This window comes from Chiloscyllium punctatum, chromosome 31 (assembly GCF_047496795.1).
Source record: "Chiloscyllium punctatum isolate Juve2018m chromosome 31, sChiPun1.3, whole genome shotgun sequence".
Taxonomy (NCBI): domain Eukaryota; kingdom Metazoa; phylum Chordata; class Chondrichthyes; order Orectolobiformes; family Hemiscylliidae; genus Chiloscyllium; species Chiloscyllium punctatum.
This window is the reverse complement of record NC_092769.1, coordinates 16859519-16876861: the sequence shown is the minus strand read 5'-3', so window position 1 is coordinate 16876861 and position 17343 is coordinate 16859519.

Genomic DNA, 17343 nt, shown 5'->3' with positions numbered 1-17343 from the left:
GACAGAGAATGCTAACATTTGGCTAATCATGAATGAACAATAATTAGAAAATTAATATGATCAAAGGGCACAACAATATTCAGGTGAATTGCATTGTTTAATTACAAATTTGGTAATGAGCTAACAAATGAATAACGAGAAGTGACATTTGTTTATTTTACTGATGAAGAAATTGATTTGCTTTTCATCTTTGTAACACTGCAGAATAGCAATTTATGTGCCTGAAATGTTTGAATTAAGCTCTTTCCAATAAAAAAAATCAGTAAAATCACATTGACGTCTTCATCTTTAAGACTGCAACAATATCAAATACTTTCCAGGAATTTAGAATCAGCAGAATTAATTAATTTGGTTGCTTGGGAACTCGAAGAGAATAAACTGCAGATTCTGTGGATTAGTCATTCAATGTGATAATTCAACTGAAGACAACATCCCTTCTTTGCAAAAATGCTCAACTTCAAAAAATTCAAAATGTATTGTCATTGTTTAATGAAACAATCCAGAGCTGTTAATTCTTTTTCATTTGACTTAACAAAACGCAGGAATTTTACATGATTTTGTGTCATGAAAAATACTTAAACCTTTTTATGATTAGAAATACAGTAAATGTTCGCATCAAAGTGAAATATATTTAAATGAATTCAACTATGTTTCCGCAGGTAAAATAAGAATTAATATTAACAATGATTGAGAGATTGCACACTACAATAGTTATTCATGTAAAGAGCTGTAATTCCACATTACGGAGTCTGCCATGACGAGGGGGCATAGCTTTAAATTAAGGGGTGGTAGGTATAGGACAGATGTTAGGGGTAGATTCTTTACTCAGCGAGTCGTGAGTTCATGGAATGCCCTGCCAGTAGCAGTGGTGGACTCTCCCTCTTTATGGGCATTTAAACGGGCATTGGATAGGCATATAGAGGATAGCAGGCTAGTGTAGGTTAGGTGGGCTTGGATCGGCGCAACATCGAGGGCCAAAGGACCTGTACTGCGTTGTATTTTTCTATGCTCTATATTCACAGTACTTACTTTATTGAATAATTATTAAGTATGAGCAACAACTGAATTATACAATTCGATCAATGAATTTAGAAATAGTGAGAAATCTCGTTTTGCTCTGTGACTGAGGAATATGTGCAAACAAACAGGAATTATTCCAATGAAATGTAATTGCAGGTCTGTGAATTAAAGTCTATGGTTACGGAGTTCATTCAAATAAGCAAACATTAGGCATTCACAATTAATGTTGGATGGGAAGTCATTGGATCCATTGTGGGAAACTTGACCTGAAAATAAAGTTTCATATTGCAGTGTTGGTACTCAGAAACAATTGGTTAAATTAAAATGTGAATCTCACTTTACTTGTTCAAAAGACTTTCTTAAATAATTGTGCAATTATTATCATGACAATGACTTGATAATGTTGTTATACGAGCAATGAAGATGATTCAATATTTCAAAAATACTTTGCTGTTATGTTGATTGGATATTTATTAAAATTGGTAAATTGTGGAATAAAATATAGTAACTAGCTTTATGAATTGAAGAAAAAATGAGCCATTAATGATTATAGAAAATTTCTTTCTTTCTTTACTAAAAAATGCAGGTAACAGAAGAAATATGAATTTCTATCAAATGGTTTCATCATAGAGGCATGTTATTTTAATTTAGATGATTAATATTATGATCAGAGTTTAGACATTTGTGTCAGAATTTGGAAGAAAGTTAATAGATAATGAATGTGGGCATGAAAGTGAACAAATGATGCAGTCAATGACATTTGGTACATAAAGCAATTATAATAATTGTGTCATTATTGTACAGTGATGAATAATGTTGGAATAGAAAAGACAAAAAGAATTAACATGTTCAAAACAGTTCTTAATTGGTTACAATTAAATGATACCAATAATCATTTTGCAGAGTGCGTGATTTGGAAAAAAACAGTCATTTACTGAGTTATATAAAGTGAAAACTTTTGCAAAATTGGAGACTTTCCCAAATTCAAAATTTAGGTTTGCTGAATTATACAACAAAAATGGTTGTAATTTATATTATCTCTTGCACACAAATGTAAAATAAGTAAACTTGAAGATTTTTAGAATACAGAACGTTTGTTGTTTGCATGATTGTATTACAGTCAATATCTGTGATAAAGTGGAAGCATTGTATTAAGCATCATAAATCATCTTTAACTACTGAACTGAAATAGAAGATATCAATTGCACTTGTTGCATGGAATAGTAAACAAATGCTTACTGTTGTCATTGGTTTCAGGAGCAATAAGGTACTTACTCAGGTTATTCTACTGAGCAATAATCAGATGGTGATGGAAGTCTTTGTGTTGCTTTGTGTGTATTGTATAGTGTTAACATTGGGTTCGATAAAATTGAGATATTTGCATGAATTAGGAACAGATTGATAATTGGGTGTGAATAATCTGATTTAAAATCAGACAGTTTTTGATTTTTTCGAGGATTGCTGAGTGAAACGTTCTTAAACCATCATGTACTCAATGGGATAAGTGAGAGATATGCAAATTGAACTTTCAAATGACTTAGTGATATGTAGAAATGAAGAATAATATTGCAGGGGAAAAGAATTGGAGCTCTCTGAATTTCAAAGGCTGAGATAATTGTTATACTTCACCTGAGAAAAAATCAGACATATTCAAAGAATTTTGCAAGGGATATTATTGGTCGTTTGGTATGTGCATGGGCCTGAACAAATATATATTAATATAGTAGCATTGACAATAAGAAAGAATGAATGAAATTTAAAAAAACACTACATTTTTACAAAGTCTATGTTAAATTGCTGTGCAATTATTGTAATTGATAATTGCTTTTGGAATCCTGACAGATAAATTGACTTAATATTTTGAAAACACTTTGCTCTGATGTTGATTGGATATTCATTAAGATTAAGAAGCTGAAAATTAAAGCATAAAACTGAAAATTAAAGCATAAAACTTAGCTGTATGATGTGAAAAAAATCATTCAGCAGCAATTGAAAAAAAAATGATTTTGTTTAAAAATGCAGGCAATGCAAGATTTATATAGTTCCAATAGTTTTCATGAAGAGTCAAGTCAATTTTGTTGATGTAATTTTTACCACAATAAATGTTTTGATATTTATTTCAGAATTAGGAGGTAAAGAATTAGGCCATAAAAGTGACTATTATTGTGAACAAAACACAGGGTCACTGACATTTGATACGGAAAGGAAATCTCATAATTGTGTAATTATTATTCACTGACATCTAATATGCGAGGAAAAGGAGAATTGTCAACATTTCCAAGCAATTTTTTTCTTATAATGAAATGAAAATAAAAATCATTTTGGAGGGCAATTTGTTTGAAAAAAGGAAATAGTCATTTCATGTGACATTTGAGCTGAAGACTCATTCCCGTTTCCCCCATTGTGGACTTCACAATAATTTAAAACTTAGTGTTGGTTGAACAAAAGAACATAATCAAAATGTTTTCTTGGACACCAAAAAAAGTAAATGTAAAGCAATTTTATCATGAAAATTATATCGCTCTGAATGTAATCATTTCACACACAATAAATGTTTGTATTGAATTGAAATGTCATCAAAGCTGCAGAAGTGTTTTGCCCTGGCAGGGAATGAGGACTCAGGAGGCAATCTGAGCTCAGGCATGTGGAAGATGTTTACTCATGCAGCAACTAGTTAATGACGGGATCGTCCCCCGAGGCCAATCTCGGAAGGGAGATCCATGACACACTGTAACATGTACAGTAAAAAGCAGCATTTTTATGCACTTTCGGCGTCACAATGGCCACGTGCAATGTGATTACAGCCCTTCCCTCCTCATCCAGCCACCCAATTGAATCTCATAATCGCAGATTATGAGATTCAATGGACATCCCCAGATTCCTATTCTAATGGACATCCCCAGATTCCTATTGGGATCTTACCATGCATCTTATTGACTTAGATTCCAAAGTTATTCCTGAACACCCTCGGACAGCTCAGGATACCTTAGCAGTTGGTTCATTTTGAATTCTTCTATTCATTATATTTTACTTTATCAAAGCCAATTACTCCTCATATCGTTCACTGTCTTGATTATGTATGTACAAAGAAATAGAAAAAACAGTCAATTCTAGCTTACTGCTATAAGATTAGTAATATGACTTGTGTTATAAAGTTCGTTATATTGTGTAAAACTACACAGCTACTCTTTCTGTCAGGACTTTATAATTAATGAGCAGTCAACATCATACCGTGAAGTTAATTCCTAAAATTAGCTAACTTCAAATCTCAATCTAAATGCTTTTCTAAAATGTTTTTATGAGGCATTGATTGTATGTATCAAACTTATGTTGCAAATTTCCCCTATTATACTCAATAATCTGTAATTAGAACCTATGTTTAATATTCTGAGAAACTGTAAAATAATAACCATATCTGACAAATGAACTCTTCTGTTGTCATGATAGCTGCTTAGTGAGTTAACTGGGCTGCACCCTAGAGCTGCTGTTTATTCATTTACCGGGACAATTATCCTTTCATTTATGAAGATCAGGATTGGTCATTTGTCTGCATGTCAGCATGCTCTTATCAAGAAATGTCAGGAATGCAGTAGTCCTGGCTTTGGAGTAGGTCCAGTGGTAGTGTGATTTCTTTTAATTTAAGGCTGGAACAGAATGTTAATCTAGTTTATCACCCCCTGACACCTTGTGTTTTAGTTCTAAGGTAGGCTACCTATTTTTGATTGTCAGCCATTTTGTATGAGCCAATATGGACCATTCTATTCCAGGTGGGGGTAGGCCATGCCCAGAATAGCAAATCAACTAAGATTCAAGTATTGAAATAAAAATCACCATTCGCTATCATTGGTTTCTGTACAATGCAATATGTTTACGTTACTGAGCCTGAATTTCACACTTAAAGCTTGATATACTGGATTTGATCAATTCTTAAATATTAGATATAAGCAACAATTAATCTTAAAAACATTTCATAGCAAACTTAAAAATGATTAGAAATCTCATATAGCTGCCCATCATGTGTAAAAATGAAGAGCATTTATTGGAGTGTAAAATAATCAGACGTCTCTTAATATGAAAGGCAGAATATTAATCCAATGATTTCTGTGAACGTTCAAATGAGAACGGAACAGATATTATCTGTGAGTGTTGGATAGGGAATCATTAATTAGTTTATGTTTGTGTTATCCTGGAATAAGAGAACTATTATTCTTCTTTTAATATTGACACTAAGAAATAATGGATTAAATTAATTAATTAAATTAATTAATACAGATTAAATTAAAATGTGAATTTGACGATGTTTGTTACAAAACCTAAACTGAACTACTGTGTGATTTTTGGAATGGCAATGAATTGATAATTAATTTTAGAAATTTGGCAAAGTAAATGATTCAATATTTCCAAATGGATTTGCTCTGATGTTAGCTAGATATTTCTTAATCCGTCAGCTGAGAATGCAAATTCTGGCATGATGACATGGAAAGACATTAGATATTCAGTAAACGTTGATCAGAAATGGTTTGTCATTAAATATTCTCAGATCTTCAGGATTTCTATACTTGGTTTCTCTACTTTTCTTCTGGAGAAATAGAATATATAATAAGAACAAATTCTGCATTGTATTTAATTCATGCAATTTTTCATATCATCAATATTTAGACATTTGAGTCAGAATTATAATGAACATAAGTCAATAAGGAAGATTTATTTTCACAGAAGCATACAGTCAACAGCATTTATCAACGTATTTGTTTCAATATTGTCTCTGAATAAACGGATAAATACGTTTAATGGGGATCTGTTGACAATGTAATGAACCACATTTGTATCACAAATGTATCATTTTTATCATAATTTTTGGATTGGAAATCTATCAGAATAAAAATCATATATTCAGGACTTGCTTCATCTCGATACATGTTACACGTAGTATCCCCACTCATAAGTAATAAGGTGTCATCATGGATCTAGGAAAGATGTAGTGTGTAAATTATAATAAGGTGTATCTTACATATGTTTGGATCTGGTGAGACTGTGATGTTTGCTATGATTATTCATCCTGAGAACAATAAGGCACGTACAAAGTGTTTTTCACCGAACAGTAATGAGGTGGTCTTGAAGACCATTACAAGTACTTTGATTTCAATAATGTTGAGCTGATTTCCATGATCTGGGAAATGTTTCACAACATTTTATCAAAATTCTGGATTCTAAGCATTCAATGTGTTTCGTGCAAACACCCTTCACTTGTCGTCATTCTCAAGTGAGGTGTCTGATGCTCAGCCACTGGCTGGAAGTCAAGGTGCCAGGAAGTCTGCTTCAACCTCTCCAAAACACAGCTCTTGGGCTGGTTGTTACAGGATCTCCCGAACCTTTGTGAGCTCTTTGACCGGGCTTTCCACTGTTTTCTGGAGCTGGTTACTTTGTCTACTGTTTCCTTTCGTTTGATCTTTTTAGCTCTGCTTTCCCCAGCTGTAGGAATATTTAGAATGTTCAGTTATGGGCCACTGGTCACTTGACCTTAGCGGACAGAGAAAATATGGTTCACTTAGTATTGTAATAACGAATTGAGTATGAATCTTTGCATTTTAACAAATAAAATGTTTCAATTTTATCACTGGTTTACAAGGACATTGATTAGATAGTCATTAAGAGAGATCAACTGACAATTATAAGCTATTTGCAGGATTAATGAATTGAAAAAGGATACAGACGAACAGAGGTTTTTTTGGAAGGCATTGCTTTTTCATTCTAATATCTTTGTTGTTCAAGAGGTCTACGTAGCTGTTCATTGGTTCTCTTGTCCAGATACTAATTTATTAATTCATATCGCTTTTATTGTGCCCGGAGTTTTGAGATTTGTATCAGATTAAGAAGAAAATGAAGAGCTATTAAAATGAGAACTTGAGTGAATAGAAAGCACAGTAAATTTAAATTACAGACGAAATAGAGAGTATTTGCTCCAAATAAGCAAATATTTTTTATGTCGAAAGTGTGGTGGTGGAAAAGCACAGCAGACCAGGAAGCATCCATGGAGCTGGAGATTCCCGATGAAGGCTTATTCCTGAAACGTGGTTTCTCCTGCTCCTCAGATGCTGCCTGACATTCTGTGCTATTCCAGCACCACATTCTTGATTCTGATCTCCAGCATCTGCTTTCCTCACTTTCTCCAAATATTTGTAATGGACATGAACTGACAATGTTACCCTCGGCAGTTGAACAAAACCAAATTTACACTTTTCTGTGCAATACTTGGACTGAAAATTGTTTGTGATCATGGAACACATTAGGACATATGAACACCTCTTCCGTTAGAATCCTTTGCCATTCATAATAAAGAATAACCACTGCTTTGAACAAGCAGTATTGTGTGTAATTATTGAACTGAAATACCAGAGGACAACTACTGCATTTATTGGAGGGAATAATAACCAGATCCTTACTGTGGCAGTGGGGATTGATCTCAGGAACAATCAGATAGTTACTCTGATTATTCCACTGAACAGTAATTAGATGGTCATGAAGACCTTTGTGTGGCCTCGTGTTTAGTGTTTTGTGTGAGCAATGATTTAAAAAATATTGAGATATTTTACAAGATTTAGGAACACTGATAATCAAGTGTTAAAGGTATTAACTAAAGTCAACTTTTAAAAAGTTAGAACTGCTTAGAGAAACGCAATTAAACTATTGTAGAATCCCTGTTAGCACAGTGTGGTAACCGGTCATTTCGTTGAAAAAAAATGACCCTCCAAAGAGTAACCCATCCAAACACTTTCCCAACCATATTCCTCTACATTTACTGCTGACTAACATACACATGGTCAGCTTACCTAACCTGCACGTCTTTGGATTGTTGGAGGAAACCACAGCAAAGTTACATAGACTTGGGGAGAATGTGTAAAGTACACAAAGACAGTCACCGAGGATGGGATCAAACCGAGATCCCTGGCACTGTGAGGCAGCATTGCTAATGACTGAGCGACTGTGCAACTATATGCAATAAGTAAAATCAGTTAGAGATATGCACAGTCAAATTTCAAATAAACACCCTCCGCTATTGTCAAAGCATGTAAAATTTACATTCAATACGAATAGATGAATGGAAAACAAAAAAAAACTCCAACAATTCATGAATGAAAAATAATTAGAAATTTACTTTGATCAAAGGTCATTCCAATATTTAGATGAATTGCAATTTTTAAGAACAAATGTAGGTAATGAGCTGACTAATGAATAATTGGAAGTGTCATATGTTTACTTTACAGACGAAGAAAGCGACTTGTTATCCCCCCTTGTAACACGGCAGAATAACAATGTGAATGTCCGAAATGTTTGAATCAAGCTCTTTCGAACAAAAAACTGATCACTTACAATCACTTAGCTTTTCATCTTTAAGACCGCAACATTCTCAAATATTTTTCAGGAATTTAGAACCAGCAGAACTTGTTAATTTCTTTTCTTGGGAACCCGAAGACAATAAACAGCAGATACTGTGAAGAAGTCATTAAATGCGAATATTCAACTGAAGACAACATTCCTTCTTTCTAAAAATGTTCAACTTCCAAAAATTCAATATTTATTTTCATTGATGAATGAAACAATAAAGAGATGCTGATGCTTTTTCATTGGATTTTGTTACATGAAAAATGCTTAACTCTTAAGTGTTAGCATTGAAGTGAAATATATTTGCGTTAGTACAACTATGTTTCAACAGGTAAAATAAATATTGATTGTTACAGTGAATGAGAGATTGTACACTGCAATACATATGAAGAATTAACATGATTCACTATTTCAAAAGCACTTTGCTGTGATGTCGATTGAGTATTTACTAAGATCAGTAAACTAAGGAATAAAACATAGTAGCTAGCTTTACGTATTAAAGAAAAAAATGAGACATTCAGTGATCATTGAACAAAATTCTTTTCTGAACTCAAAAATATATGCAATATAGAAATTGTGAATTTCTTTCCACTGGATTCCTTGTAGAGATGGTATGTTGATTAATATTATAATCAAAGTGTCAGAATTAGGAAGAGAATTAATAGATCATGAAAATGAGCATGAAAATAAACAAACAATGAAGTCACTGCAGTGTGGTATATAAACCGATTGTAATAATTTCATCATTATTGTACAATGATGAATAATGTTGGAATTGAAACAACAAAAAAATTCAACACTTCTTTTCATACAATGCAATGAAAGCAATAATCATTTTGGAGCATGCATGATTGGAAAAAGCAGTCTTTTAATGTGACATACAGTGAAGACTAACCTTTTTGCAAAACTGTAAGAAGTTCATAAATTCAAAATGTAGCGTTTGTTGAATTTGCAACAAAAATTATGATAATTTGAATTGTCTCTTGCACACACACAACAGAAGAGGAGCTTAAAGATTGTTAGAATATTTTTTAAAAATGTTTCCAGTGTTATTGTATTACAGTCAATATCCATGATAAATTAGAATTATTGGTTTAAACAACAAAAATTTTCATTAACGACTGAACTGAAATATTAGATATCAAATGCACTTACTGCATGGACGAGTAAACAAATGCTTACTGTTGTCATTAGTCACAGGAACAATAAGATACTCAGGTTATTCCACTGAACAGTAATCAGCTGATGATGAATATCTTTGTGTCGCTTTATGCGCACTGTTTTGTGTGAACATTGACTTCAAGTAAATTGAGATATTTACATGAATTAGGAATAGATTGATAATTGGGTGTTAAGGATCTTATTTAAGATTAGACTTTTTAAATAGTTGATAGAATTGCTGAGCAAAACACACTTCAGACATCATACAATAAATGAGATAAGTGATTGTGAGAAATGAAGTTCAGTCACTTCAATAACTTCAGTCCGGAACAAGACCTGAATCAGTAGTATCGTTTATTATGCTGTTGCAATAGGGGTGTGGTGTCCACTGTCTACAAGGCACACACACACACTGAATTTAATGAGTACACAATATTTATGTAATTCGTTTCTCTTCCTTCCTCCTATTGCTCCTCCCCTGTTTACATCTATTTCTGATCTAAACCGGCTGTTTATCTCTGAACTCATCCAGCCTTGTCCCTGACAAAATGTTTATCTCTGGCCTCACAAGACCGTTTGACCACCTCCCTCTGTGATCTTATTGTTATTTATCCTTCTTCACTGCCATCTGTTTCCGTGCTAACCAAAGCATAATTTCCTTTTATTCTTTATTTACATGGAGCCTTATGACCTTTTGATGGTTTTTTTTTTGTTCCTGCTGAAGCGGGAAACAGATGCTTGTAACTATTTGTACAGGCATATCTAGCTTAACCTACACCCCTCCCCTCACAGCACCTTAACTATTTGGCTATAACATCTACCATTATTTGCAGGCGCATTTCATTCTTGTATGCACATTTTAGCTAATACAAAAGCAATTATGTATTTCCTTCATATAGTTTTCATTCTTGTTAACTCAGCTCTTGGCTGAAACAATTATACACTAGTGCGAGTTCATTTACCTTGAATAAACAATTATGATTGCAGAAGTAACACTGCTTTACCTATATCCCACAGTGATAAATATGCAAAGTCAAATTTCAAATGAATGCACTTGGATATTTTCACAGCAGTTCGATCTGACATTCAATATAAATAGGTGAGTGGAAAACGAAAAACAAATTTCACACAATTCATAAACAGATCAATAATTAAAAATTGATAAATAAAAGGATTTGGCATTTGTTTATTTGAGTGAACAAGAAATTAATTTTTTCTCCTCATTTTTATAGCACTGGAGCATCAAGTTCTATATACTGTTTGAACTCAGCTCTTCAGAACAAAAGAAAATAAATTAATATCATTACTTTGTATATTTCATCTGTATGACTGCAACATTCTCAAATATTTTCCAACGAATATTGATTGAGTGGAATTCGATACATTCTGTTATTAGTGACCTGAAAAAAATAAATAGCAAATACTGTGATTATTGGAATGAACAACAGATGGAAGCATATGTAATATTAAATTGAAAGGCAATTCAATTGATTCTTAGATATTTTCTAATCAACATTCAGAGCTGCTCTGGCACAACTCTGTGCAAGGTGGGAATTGAAACTATACCTCCTGGTCTGGTAACAGAGACACTATCAGAGCTGCACAACATTCCTTCATAATGTTCCCAACCAGGCTGGGCAGGTCGATAATCACATGCTCACTGTGGTTACTCAAGTGAAAAATAATCAGATGTTTCTTGTGATAATTAGATTGGAATTAAATGGATGGATCCTATGTATATTGTACTTAAAATTAAATAGTAATTTACAATAATGATGGGCGTTAACAGATGTCTTACTTAAATATGATTTTATGATAATTTGTGGAATGACAACTTGACAGAATTGTGTGATTACTGTAAATTGATAAAAAAAAATGAATACAATCATTCTACATGTTCATAATAGTTTCTCATTTTATAAAATGCAACATAAATTTTGTTTGTTCTAAACATAAATTGGAACAAAATGATGACTTGGTCAGTCAATGGGACTATTCAGCTGAAGACAACTTTCATTGTTTCTGAAAATGTCTGGTTTCTAAGAAGTCACCATTTCCCGTGAGTGTTTAATGAAACAAGAAAGATCTCAATTTTTTTTTCTGTACTTCAAAAAAATTCATCGGAATTTAAATAATTGTGCACAAGAAAAATATTCAACTATTATTGTGATTAGAAGCACAATAAATGTTAACATTGAAGTGAATTACAATCAAATCATTTCAGAAGTGTTTCCAAGTTTAAAATGAAAAGCAATATTCACAATGATTGGGAGATTCTATATTGCTAAGTCCTTGCAATAGGTATTACATGGAACCATAATTCCACACTTACATCCTTTGCCAAATTGAACAATTATTTGATATTAGCAACAAATTGATTTTAAAACTACTATTAATGAATTTAAGAATAATGAGGTATCTCATCTTACTATTCCACTGAGTAATGTGCAGAAATGAAGAGAAATATTGCAGTGTAAAGTAACTGGTGTTCTCTGAATATGAATGACTGTGATCTTTCAAATGAGCAAAAGTCAGATATTTACAAAGGATGTTGCAAGGGCAGTTATTGGTCTTTTCTGGGTGTATTGGCCCGACCAAACAGGATTTTATACTGTAGCATTCACAATAAGAAATATAAAAAATATTAATAACACATTAACTTAGACGTCGTAACAAGCACAAAGTGCTGTGTAATTATTGTAATTGTTAATTGTTTCTAGAATATTGATAGATAAATTAACTTAATATTTTGAAAGCACGTTGCTCTGACATTGATTGCGTCATAATTAAGATTGACAAACAGAAAATTAATATATAAAAAGTCTCTTTAATAATTATAAAAAATACTCAGCAACAATTGACACAGTTCAACATTGGGTTTTTTTGTTGAGTCATTTTTTTTAAATTTTTATCATGATAAATGTTTAGACATCTATGTCAGAATAAGGAAGAAAATAATTAGACCGGGAAAGTGAGTACAATTGTGAACAAAAGGTCAAATAAATGATATTTGGTACAGAAAATTATTTTGCACAAAATGACTGATAATTACGTGATTATTGTTCATTGACAACTAATGCTGGAAGCAAAAGAAACAGATTCTAACATTTCCAAAGCAGTTTTTTTTCTTATAATGAAATTAAAATACAAATCATTTTAGAGGTCACATGATTTGAAAAAGTGTCATTTAATGTGATATTTGAGATGAAGAATCGTTCTTTTTCCCCCAGTGTAGTCTTTTCAATAATTTAAAATTTAGCGTTATTTGAGCTAAAGCACAGATGGGTGTACCTACATTGTTTTCTTGCACACAAAAGAAGTAAAGTCAACAATATTTTTAAGTTTCGTAGAGTTCATTAGCAAAATGCATTGAAGCTATCATGCATGAAGTGAGATAAGTGAGAGAGAGACAAATTAAATGTTCAAATGAACACGTCGATATTTTGAAAGCATATCAATCTTATGAATTATGCAAAATAAAAACAAATTCCTGACAATACAAGAATGAATAGTTATACGAAATTTAATTTGTTCAAAGCACATAACAATATTTAGATGAATTGCAATATTTAGTTACAATTGTAGGTGATCAACTGAACAATGAATAATATGAAGTTGCATTTGGTTATTTTGCTGAAGAGTAATTTCGACTGTTTATTTTGTCATCTTTATAACACTGGAGAATAAGGATTTATGTGCTTGAAATGTCTGAACTAGGTTCTTTCAAACAGAATAAAAACAGTGAGTATCATTTTTCTTAGACTCTTCCAACTTTAAGATTTCAACATTCTCAACTACTTTTCCAAGGAATGTCGAACCAGCAGAATTAGATGCATCGTTTTATTAGTGACCTGAAGAAAATAAGTAGTAGATATGGTGATGATTGAAATGCACAGCAGATTGAAGTATATTTCATGTTGTTTTGAAAAGCAGTTCAATCTATGCTCAGGTATTTTCTCATGAATATTTGGAGCTGCTCTGACACATCTCTGCTGAAGGTGGGAATTGAAATCATTCCTCCTGATCTTGTCGTAGAGACACTGTCAGAGCTCCACAAGGACCTTTCATAATGTCCCCACCCCGGAAGGGTAGGACCATAGTCACATGCTTACTGTGGCAACACAAATGAAAACGAATCAGATGTTAAAGGGAATTAATTACATATTTCCTGTGTGTAATGAATTGACAAAATGAATTAATAATTTACAGTAATGATGTAACAAAGCAATAATGACTTTAATTAAGTATGAATCTCATGAAGATCCATGATAGGAAAAAATGCCTAATCATTTGATCATTGTACACTGATGAACAAAAATCAATAAAATAGTTCCATATGGTCAAAGCAAGTTTTCACAGAATAAAAAGAAAATTAAAATGCTTTTGCAACATAAATGAATAGGAAAATAAATGAATTAGTCACACAATGCGACTATTCATCTGAAGACAACTTCTCTTCTTTCCAGAAATGTTCAAATTCCCAAAGTTCAAAATGTACTGTGACTATTTCAGGAAACAATAGAGATGCAAATATCTTTTGTTGTACTTCAAAACGTCACAAGAATTTTAAATGATTTTGTTCCATGAAAAATGATTAACTTGTATTGTGTTTATAAATACAGTAAATGTTAACATGTAAGCGAAACATAATTAAATCAATTCAACTTTTGCTAGGGTTAAAACAAAAATAGATATTTACAACACACACTGCAAATCTTTACATTATATCATGCATGAGCCATAATTCCACAGATATACCCTGAACTATACTGAACAATGATTAGATAATAGCAGCAATTGGATTGTCCAAATTCTATCAGTTAATTTAAGAATACTGAGAAATCTTTGTTGATTATTTCACTGAACAATGTGGAGAAACGACCAGGAATTATTCTAATGAAAAGTAATTACAGTTTTCTGAACACTTCAGGCTGAGATTAGCGTGATCATTCAAATGAGCAATCATCAAATATTTATAATGAGGCATTGAATGGGAAGTCATTGGTTCCATTATGGGATCGTTCAGCTGAACAGTAAATTGATTTTTATATTGTAGGGTTCGTACTCAGAAACAGTTGATGCAATTAAAATGCGATTCTCACTATATTTGTTAGAAAGATTAACTCCAATAATTGTGCAATTATCGTAATGGCAGTGACTGGAAAAATAACATTATAATCTGAAAAAATAAATTGATTTAATATTCTAAAAGCACTTTGCTGTGATGATTATTGGATATTCATTAAGGTCGATAAACTGAGGAATACAATATCATGGCTAGCTTTATGGATTCACAAAAATGAGCAAATCAGTTATTATTTAGCATAATTGTTTTTGGGTCAAACATGCAGGATTACAAGAATGACTTGTTTCCATCCATTGGATTGCTTCTTGAGACGTACTTTTAATTTATATACTTTTGATCATGACCAATGTTTCGATATTCCTGTCAGAAGTAGGAAGTTAATAAGTAGATAGTGAAAGTACGTATGACAGTGAACGTAAGATACAAGGAACTTCCATAATTTTGTGATGATTGTACATTGATAAATAACTTTGGAGTAAAAAAAGTAAATCAACATGTTCAAAGCAGTTTTTTTGCTCATAACAAATTGAAAATTAAAAAATCCTTCTGCAGTGTACATGATTTGAAAACACATCAGTCACCAGTCACAAAAAACATCGGGGCGAGACAATAAGACGCTAATGAGGGGTATTCTACTCAACAGGAATTCAAGGACCTGGAACATCTTCATGTCGTTCTTGCAAAGAACACTCTTATTATTCCTAAAGTTTTATTATCGTAAATATTTCGACATTTGCATCAGAACTCGGAAGAAAATGAGAAGCGATTCACATGAGTATTTTCATGAGTGAAAGTCAAAATAAATTGACAGTGCCATCTTTCATTATTTTCTCTGAATAAGCAGGTAAAGATTTTAAAGGTGCAAGCTCAAAATGTTTTCACCTACAGGTTGTACTGAGCCAAAATACAACATTTTATTTTGCGATACTTCAACTGGATTGGAAATCTGCTATGTATGCTGACGTTAGCGTCCTCGCTCATTTGTAATAAAGCATTGTTATTGGTTTTAGCGAAATATGTCGTGTGCAATTACTGAAGTGAAATGTAAGAAATCAAGTGCATTTATTGGATGGAACAGCTCACCAAATGTTTATTGTGGTTTTTGTTCTCAGAAACAATAAGATACTTACTCAGGTTTTTCTCTGGAGCAGTAATTAGATGACCATGAAGACATTTGTGTAGCTGTGTGTGCTGTGTTCAGTGAGCATTCTTTTTCAACTACAACTATATTTTAAGAATATAGGAAGGGATTAATAATCGTGTGTTAAAGATCTTAATTAAAGTAATATTTTCTTTTAAAAATTACGAGACTACCTTTGTGCAACAATAATGTGGAGATCTCGGTATTGGACTAGGGTGGACAAAGTTAAAAATCACATGACACCAGGTTATCGTCCAACATGTTTATTTGGAAGGACTAGCTTTCAAGGCTATGGTTCTGCATCTGGTTATCTGGTCTCTTAGGAGAGACACTACTAGAGCTACACAAGTGCCTTTCATTATCGTCCCAACAAGGAAGGTTGGGATTATAATCAATTGGGATTACTCAAATGAAAACTAACCAGTGTTCATTCCGATATTTGGGCTGGGAATTAATTAGACTGTTTCTGTGTAATTGACTGAGAATGAAATAGTAATTCACTATAATAGTGGTACTAAGCACATATGCTCTTACTTTCAAATTAATATCAGAATAATGGGAAGAAAGATAAATCGGCATATCATGAGCTTATTGTAAATTCATAAAAAATACAACTGCTGAATACGTTTAAAGCAGTTTTTCTTATCAAGAAAAAGATAATGAGAATGTTTAGCAGTCGGACGGAATCGGAAGGAAAGGTCATTCACTGTAACTATTCAGCTGCAGACATCTTCTCTTCCTTCCACAAATGTATAACTTGCAACAATTCCAAATGTATTCTGATTGATAAAGGAAAGAGCAAACACCTGTAAGTTCTATTTTTTTGTTTACAAAAAAAGTCACAAAGTTAAATAATCTTACTGTGATCAGATTGCAATAAATCTTTGTGTTGAAGAAAAATATAATCAAATCAAATCAAAATATACATCGATATTCACAATAATTGGCAGAGTGAACACTGCAATATCTTTCCATCAGTTGATGTACTGAGCCATATTTCCACTTTTCTATCCCTGACTGGATTGATCAATGGTTAGATATTAGCAATAACTAAATTATTAATATGCTGTCAGTGAACTGAATATTAATGAGAAACTTCACATTGCCGTTTGAACGAGCAATATGTCGAAATAAATAGTAATTATTGGTGAAATGTCGTTATATATCTCTTAATCGATGGGGCTGTGATTACTTTGATTGTTGAAATGAGTAGTATTCCAATATTTCCAATGAGCATTGGATGGAAAATTTATGCTTTTTGGTGTAGAGCTGAATTTTTTTTTATTGTAGTATTGGCAGTAATAATCAATGGATTAAATTATGATGTGCATCACACCTTACTGAATATTTTCAAGTTTTCTAACAGGTTTGTAGTCCAATCTTCAATTCAAAAAGGGTAATTTTGGCTCAGCACATCAGTAACTGCAAACATTTTCAACACATCTCCAAAGTTATTAATCTTATAATTTAAAAAAAATCAAAAAATTACCTCTGTAAATGTCATTGACTCTATGTTTAGATTATAGTCAAGTTCGTTCTCTACTTATTTTCT